Below are 8,883 nucleotides of genomic sequence, written 5' to 3'. Positions count from 1 at the left end.
TTGCTGTAATAGCTGCCATATGTTGCTTTTAAGGTTGCCTGGTCGCTTCTGTGATAGCATTGGCGATCTGTTAATTGTTCCATGGCCTCCTTGATGTAATCTTCCTTCCTTAATCTTTCTTACCAGGTTTCCGCCTTTGTCAGCATTTCTAATAATGCATTTTTTGTTATTTGTCAGTTTTTTCATTAGTTGATGATATTCTATTTCCAATTTCTTCTTTCTGGTGTTTTTTGTTTTGTTGGTTTTGTTGATATTGAGGTTTAATTGTTTCAGTCCTGTGATGATTTGTTCATGGAACAGGTCTATTGAATCCCGCGGCATAATGGGGATGAATATAGAACGGGGTTTGAAAACTGCTTCGAGTGGTAGCTTTGAAGTTCGTCCCTGTATCTGAATTCTGATTGGCCTTGTCCTGTGTTCCGGTAGCCTCAAGGTCTCTCAAAAGTGGCATGTCTTCGGTGTTGAGAGTGTACACAAAGGGGGAACATGCAAGAGGGAACATGGTTTCAATGTCCCAATTCGATTCTTTGTTTGCCGATTCTTTGAGAAGATGGTATTTTTTGAGTTTAAGTTTCCTGATTTCTTTGTACACATCCATTCTTGTTGCAGTATAGTCAAATGAGCTATTTGGGCAAAATGAAAGTCCGAGGGAGAGTAGTTGTAACTCTGCTCTGTTGAGGACCATGGTCGATAAGTTTGTCACTGTGATGTTGCTCTCTTTGACCTGTTGTGGATTTGTTGTTTTTTGCGATTCCATCGACGTGTTTGATATCTCCTGGTTGGTATTCCTTTGTTTGACACGTCTCTTTTCTCGATGTTTGGAGGTATTGTTTTTCCTTATTGCTGTCGTGGTCGCATCGTTTGCTTCCTTTCCTCCACTAAAAAATCCAGTTCTTCTTCTAAAGAGATGGCAATCGGAACACGTCTGTGGCTAGTTTCAGCCTCCGCTTCACTTTCTATGGCAGAACTAATTTCTGAGGGTGAGGAATCTACTGGTTTGTTACTTCTGTTGCCTCATGGTAGGCTTTTGGAGGCGGCGCTGTATTTGGATATCTTCATGTTTTCGTATTTTTTAGCGAATGTGAAGATGCGCCCGCACTCATAGTCAGCTTTGTCTTGATGGTATTTGTATGTCTTGCGTTATCTGATTTTCTCCTCTTCTTCTTTCAGGCGTTTTGTCATTTTGTCTCTCAGTTTTTTACCTTCATCACTTTGTCCCATTTTGTCAAGTTCCTCATTAAGAGTTTCTATTTGTTCCTGTAGTTTGAGGCGCTCTCACTCAGCATATTTCACCAGTGTGTGTGTGTGTGTGTGTGTGTATATATATATATATATATATATATATATATATATATATATATATATATATATATATATATATCAACACAGTCTTCCTGTAACTGCCCTTTACTTCAAAACTCCTACACAATCTCAGGGCGATACAGAAGGACGGCACAAACAGTTCCTGCCAACAAAGGGCTTTATTTAGTTATCACAGCAAGCCTCATGGTTACGAAGCCAGCAACAGCAAAGTGCAGGGGTGTATGCAAAAAGAATGACCTACACGTTTCAACTTGCGCCTTCTACTGGGTCAAAATGTGCAAGTAAGTGTGTCTATTTAAAGGGGAAGCATGGTTCATTTCCCCCCACCACCAATTAAAAACAATGTCAGTTAATTGAAGGAGATGCATTTCGATTTTTGTTTCATATATGACTGAATAATAGAAACATGATTATTAGTAGCTTCTTCTACAGTGACAGAACGTTAAAAAAATATATATATACACTTGTAAAATACACGAGAGAAAAGGAAATAGATGGAAGACAATCCTCTTCAGCTTATCCAAAAGCAAACTTTTGTTGATATACTACTGAGGATTCCAATAAAATCAGAAAATTAATCAATTATGTAATACAATATTCTTTTGATTAATTAAAATCTCCCTGACTACAGTCTCTCATATTATGCTATACAAGTCTCTGAATTTGTTATCTAATATGTGTCCCTACCCCTACAAGGCAAACTCTACAACTGCCTGTCTGGTCTTTCTAAGATAGCTAATATTGCGATTATTTATATATTTTCTTTTTCAGGATACATAGTTCACTAATTAAAGTGACTTGTGCTTACAAAAAGTGCTTTGTGCTTATTCCCTAAACTACAGGGTAAAATGTATGAAGGATATTAAATGTTATATGCCATAAGGTGCATTATACGTCTAAAAAGTGCATAGTGCCAAGTACTTACTACCTCAAGTAAGGGACAAAAAGTACAAAGAGGGGTGGAGTTTCAAAACAGATTATACCCAATAAATGTATAATCCTCAATAATTCTGGTATCTCTGTACTCTTTATATAAAAAAGAGGACGAAAACTGTTTACATTTGGTCCAATCTCTAATAACTGATACTTGATAGACCGACAAACCTAACTATATAGTTCAGGTTCTCCAATATATATCAAAGTGCTTTATGCTTTCTAGCGTGTGTTTAAAGTGCTTTGTGCCTGTCTAAAAAAGCCTTGTTATGTATTATATAATGTCAAATTGGCTCAAACCAATAAGATAACAAACATCAATTACTATAAATTCATTTTACATTCCACCTCTTGTACATACTTTATACCCTTTATGAAGTAAAATCCACCACCATCGATGATTTATGCCAATGAAAACACTACATACTTAATGCACTTCCTCAAATGTCTACCGCTTAAAAATCTTTTTTGATAACCTACTTACTCTCTGTATCAAAAATATCCAATGGATTCATTTCATTTTCTCAATGGATGATTCAAAAAGGAGTATTTCAAATTATTCGTTAGGCCCAATTAATTTAACATTCCTATACAAAACAGAATGAGACATTATTTCCAACACAGGGAAAGAATGATCTAAAAGGAATATAGAGAAACGTTATCTTTGAACAGAGAAAAGACTTCGACAGAGAAAATTCTTTGCTAGAGAAAATTATTCATTAACAGACAGTCCCATGAAATGTTATAAAACTCTCCACTACTCATTATAACTGATTCATATTGCTTCATCTCATTCTTCTAGAGGAGAAGATTTACAGAAAGGTGTATAGTTCTGCATCTGCATTCAGGCCCCATGGCATCTCTGTACCCAAACTGACAATCCATCTAGATTATGCATGTCTTAGAGTTAACTCTATATCTCCTCCTCTGATATCGGCCGTTATATGTTCAATGCCACAGTACCAGAGTGTGTTCTTGTCTAGAATCCCTTCATGTTCTCCAGATGTGTTTAGCCATCACATATGTAAAGTCTTTATTTGATATGGCCCGCAAATGTTGGAGGATGCGCAATTTGAGTTTGTTTACCATGCTTCCGATGTATCTTTGACCGTATCTACACTCCAACAAGTAGACCACATTTGTGGATTCACATGTGAACCTCTCCTTGATTGGGTTTTAGGTCTCGCCTGATCATGCGCTGGTCTGGCCGAGACATTTAACCGCTGCTTTTAAAAGTGCTATCTTGCCAGCCACCAGCTTGCTAGTACGTGCACTAGAGCGCGCGCACGTGCGCGTATTAGCAAGATGATGGCCGGCAAGGTAGCACTTGCAGTGACGCGCGTGCACACCACTTGTGTTCGTCAGCTGTTTATTTCCCTTTCACTTTCGCGCGGCCGCCCACCCCTTCTCCCTCCCTCCTCGTCAGATCTTCATTTCCCTTTCATGCTGCGCAGCCGTGTCTCACTTTCACGGCTGCGTGGTCATTGCTTGTTTGTTAGAATCTTAGACTTTCTCAAATCTCAAAGGTGTCAAGGTCGGAGTCTGCGATCCTGAAGTGTGAGGTTGGCATTAAAACTTTGACAAGCTGACCTACTTCTAATAATGTGGCTGTTTCCTTATTTTATGCATCCAGTACTCTCAGCAATCAAACTGTTGGTTAAGTGGAGCAGCAGCATCGGAAAGTGCTTCAACGCCTCATCAGGGGTAGTAACCGCTATCTATCTCTACACACTTCTACATACGTCGGTCGGCTTTCAGTTTTGCTGAGGCCTGCCACTAAGGGACAGAGACTGCAATAGGCGTCTACTGCCATGAAGGAGGGCAAGCTGGGGAAAAACAGACTGTTGTGCAGGTGGAATTCGCCTGCAGAATGAGACAGCAGCACCAGTGTGCATGTCCGCTCACATTAAGGCCCACAGTGCACGTTTGCTGCCCTTTACTACTGCATATATGACCCATCTGTACCTCTGCTGAGGCATCCAGGGCCTCGCATGATTTTTGGGTTTTGGTTAGCTCACTGTGTCCGTGTTGTGCCAGTGCCTGGAATGTGTGATGCAACATAATGGCAAAAAGATGCACACATGGGCACCCTTTGCTATGCTTCGGAACCCTGTCGCCAATAGCTCTAACTTTCACAAATGTGAGACCGATTGCATTGCAAATGGTTGTGCAACTCGGAGAGTTTCTGAGATACACGCATGAACATTGCATACCACATAAGCACAAAATAGGAGGCATGCAGCTGTGCGCTGAGTCAGCAGAGCTGGTCATGACACGGCCCAGGGCCCTATAGCACAGCCATCTGACCATGGCGTGTTGTTTGACATTATGCCACCTGATGATATATTTTTAACTAATTCCTTTAAATGTATAAACACCCCTGTCCTTTTCCACTCTGGTTTCGTCCAATCACTTTAGAGGTTTTTGTTCTGTTGCTCTTTATAAATCACGGATCGGGGTGGAAGCTCTTCATTTAGCTTTCTTGATTGTGACGTCACTGTGACTGCCGCCTGTGCTTCAAGCATAGATGCTTGCAGCTCAAGTTTACTGCACATGCAACGACCCCTGTGAGCCCTTGAGGGAGTTTCCATTGTAAAGGGCTCTGAGGGTGTGAACAGGAGGTCCAGATGAAAGTCAGATAGCTAGGCTGCCCACCTCGTCCCACAGCAGGGTGGCAGCCGACACATGGCAATGCCATTCTGGGCTTCCTGCCCTGCTTTGGGGGTAGTGTTTACCAAGGGACCCTTTAAAGACCTCAGACTGTAAGCTGCTCTCTTCTCTGTGTGAAGCCACATGTGAGCACCCCTCCCCCTTCATCTTCCAATTTGCAGTAGGTTAATGAGTAGAGCCCTCGACGAAGATGCCCTGGTGTAATCTGCAACAACTTGCTTCGTTTTCCTGACCTCGAGCTTGCCAACTGGCTAGTGTGGATAGACGTCATTGCTGGCGTGACTTTCTCGACTATGCGTGTCTTTTTTGTGTTTTTGTCTTCTTGCAATTTTTGATTTCTCTTTATAAAAACATAAAGCTAAAACTGGTTAGGTGCAAACAACATAAATGTCTTACAATTTAATAACATTTTAGTCACATTAAAAACATTAATTATAAATATTTTATAATTTTAAGTAAACAAAAACATAATAATATGAATTATAATAATACAAATATATTATAACATTTTACATTTAATACATACACTATTCCCACTACAATTTGCACAAAAGTAGACAAACTGTTGGACTAAGGATTTTTGAAAATTCACTTCTCACACTACACGCAACACAACAGTAGGGAAACTGTTACATCACACAGGGGTAAAACTTACTATTTCCACTACAGTCAGTGTAATAGTAGAGAAAAGTGCTGGATTGCATAGAGGTAAAATATACTATTCCCACTCCAGTCAGTGCAACACTAGGGAAAGTGTTGGATAGCTGAGAGATAAAATTTACTATTCCCACACCCTTCACGGCAGCAGTCGGAAAACTGTTGAGTTGCAGAGGGGTAAAACTTACTATTTCCACTCCAGTCACTGCAACAGTTAGGAAAGTGTTGGATTGCAGAGGGGAAACATTACTATTCCAACTCCAATAAGTACAACAGTAGGGAAAGTGTTGGATTGTGGATGGGTAAACTTTACCATTGCCACTCCAATGAGTGTAACATAAGTGAACATGTTGGATTGCGGTGGGGTAAAATTTACTATTCCCAGTCCAGTGAGTGCAACAGTAGGGAAAGTGTTGGATTGCTCAGGGGTAAAATTGACTACTTCCACTCTGGTCAGTGCAACAGTAGTACTAAGAGGCCAACTTTACTATTCCCACTCCAGTCAGTGGAAGAGTAGGGAAAGTGTTGGATTGTGGAGGGGTAAAATGTACTATTCACACTTAAGTCAGTGCTACAGTAGAGTAAAAGTTGCATTGCGTTGGGTAAAGTTTACTATTCCCACTCCAACGAGATCAGCAGTAAGGAAAGTGTTGGATTGCAGAGGGGTAAAACTTACTGTTGCCACTCCAGTCAGTGCAACAGTAGGGAAAGTGTTGGATTGCGGAGGGAAAAAATTACTATTCCTACTCCAATAAGTACAACAGTAGTGAAAGTGTTGGATTGTGAAGGGGTAAACTTTACTATTCCAACTTCAATGAGTGCGACAGAAGGGAACGTGTTGGATTGTGGTGGGGTAAAATTTACTTTTCCCACTCCAGTGAGTGCAACAGTAGGGAAAGTGTTGGATTGCTGAGAGGTAAAATTGACTATTTCCACCCCAGTCAGTGCAACAATAGGGAAAGGGCTGGTTTACTGAGAGACAAATTTACTGTTCCCACTCCAGTCAGTGGAACAGTAGGTAAAGTGTTGGATTGTGGAGGGTTAAAATTTACTATTCACACTCAAGCCAGTGCAACAGTAGAGTAAAGTCTGGATTGTGGTTGGATATAATTTACTATTCCCACTCCAATGAGTGCCGCAGTAAGGAAAGTGTTGGATTGTGGAAGGGTAAAATCTACTATTTACACTCCAGTCAGTGCAAATTAAAAACAAACAAATTCTTTTCAACATAATAAAATAATTTAAAAAACATAATGAACAATAAAAAATATAAATATGTAAAAAACAAATACAAATATATTTTACATTAAATATTAAATAAAAACTTATTACAATGTTAAATACATATAAATAAAAACAAATATAATTGAATTACAAAAATAGCAATTTATAAGGAAAATATTTACATTTAAAAAACACAACAATAATAAATAATATAATGTTTATTAAATAATTACTTATATTTAAATGTGTTATAACTTAAGTTACATTATACACTATACTTCAACAAAGAATTCAACACAAATCCAACAATGTTATTTAAAATAATATTATGTACACTTGTTACATATTTATTACTTCAAATATTAATAATGTAAATGCATTCCTAACATAATTATAGTTAATTACCACCCCACCATTTATCCTTACAAATAAAGCAACACACACCTAACATGTAAATAAAAAGAGTATTATTTTCAACTTTTTTATAATGAAACCATATTTAAACATTTATTATTAACAAATATGTAATATTAAGTTAATAATAATAAATTAACTATCCACCATTTACTCTAACTTCTACAACTTGCTCCTAATATATCAAATGTGAAATATGTTGTGTACATATATTTCATAAATATTTTTCATTTGTATAATTATTAAAAAATCACTTTATTTATTATTTAGTATAAATAATTTCCAATACACTCATTACACATCCAAAAACTATAACTCAGACTCCAAACAAAAACATTTAGGGGCCTAGTACAATGTTGGGCGGACTTGCATCTGCTCGACACGTCTCGGAAGTGGGACCGTCTGACCTCCGGTCGGCGGTCCCGACCTTCTGATTAGGATGCGACTAAACACTGTTCTTCTGTCGCATTCCAACATTTCCCTGTGGGAGCATGTATTACAGCCGCCAACTGGCCATAGCACATTCTCCCATAGGGAAATGGGAGGTGGTGTTAATCCCTGCACCCCGTAGCAGGCATCTCAAAGTGCCTGCCACTGGGTGCAGGGATTAATTTCCCCCTCTGCCCCCAACATACAACGGGCTCTGCTAGGGGCCCCAAACATGATATCTGACAAGGTTTCCATGTTGGAAACCGTGCATCATTATCCCAAGGGTGGAAAGACCACCCTTGGAATTACTTGCTGACGGGCTCCTTGAGACCGTCGAAAGCCAGCCGGAATGACCGGCTGGTTTAGTTTCCGACAGTGATCATTGTAATGCGGCGCCCAAAGTAAACTGAGATACGGCCCAGAAAGGCTCCGACTATCGCTTTTGGGGCTGCATTGTAATTGGCCCCTAAATAAATCTATTGAACAATTTACATATATATTTTTCATTTAAATAAGTTACTATTCAAATAGCTCCAGAGGGCCCCCTCTGCCCAGTACTCTGGCCAAAGAGCCGTACTCTGCCAGCTTGCTGCCGATGGGAGGGATACAGGTAAGTTCGCCATTAGATGTAGACTAGACGTTCCTGGCTCACTAGGCTCAGCGGTTTTGCCGACGGTGGCCCTGTGACACCTGCCTGGTTGAGGACTTCTGGCTTTTCTGGAGGTGTTAATTCATCACTCATGAACATACCTCTTTGGAGACCAGGCTAATTTGGCGCTAGATTGCTTTAAGGACAACAAGACTACGGGCAAGTCCTTGGACCTCTCTATGGCACCTCTTCACCCTGAATCTGCATTTCCCCCCTTTTGTGGCCATGGAAAGGGCATGCAACTGTGCCCTTACCCACCCAACCACCACAGCCTGCAAGCTTTCCAGCCTCTGTGTGGCAATGGGCGCAGTTTCTACCGACCTCACAGGTGAGGTAGCCAGCAGATGGGTCAGTCCACCTCGGCCCCCCAGCAGTCGCAGTCTCCAGTTTTATGACAGTACCACGCATACAAATACTTTGCATGCCTTAACAACACGATCTTAACCACAACCACACCTTTACCACACATGCCTTTACCACACATGCCTGTACAACAAATGTTGTTGTAAAGGCATGATTGGTAAATGGATATGTATGATTACACCCCAGCCCTCCATTCTGAGCCCTAAAACCCGCCCCTAGCC

The sequence above is a fragment of the Lissotriton vulgaris genome, chromosome 2_1, assembly GCF_964263255.1.
Source record: "Lissotriton vulgaris chromosome 2_1, aLisVul1.2, whole genome shotgun sequence".
Taxonomy (NCBI): domain Eukaryota; kingdom Metazoa; phylum Chordata; class Amphibia; order Caudata; family Salamandridae; genus Lissotriton; species Lissotriton vulgaris.
The sequence above is the reverse complement of the archived record's forward strand: the minus strand, read 5'-3'. Positions refer to the sequence as shown.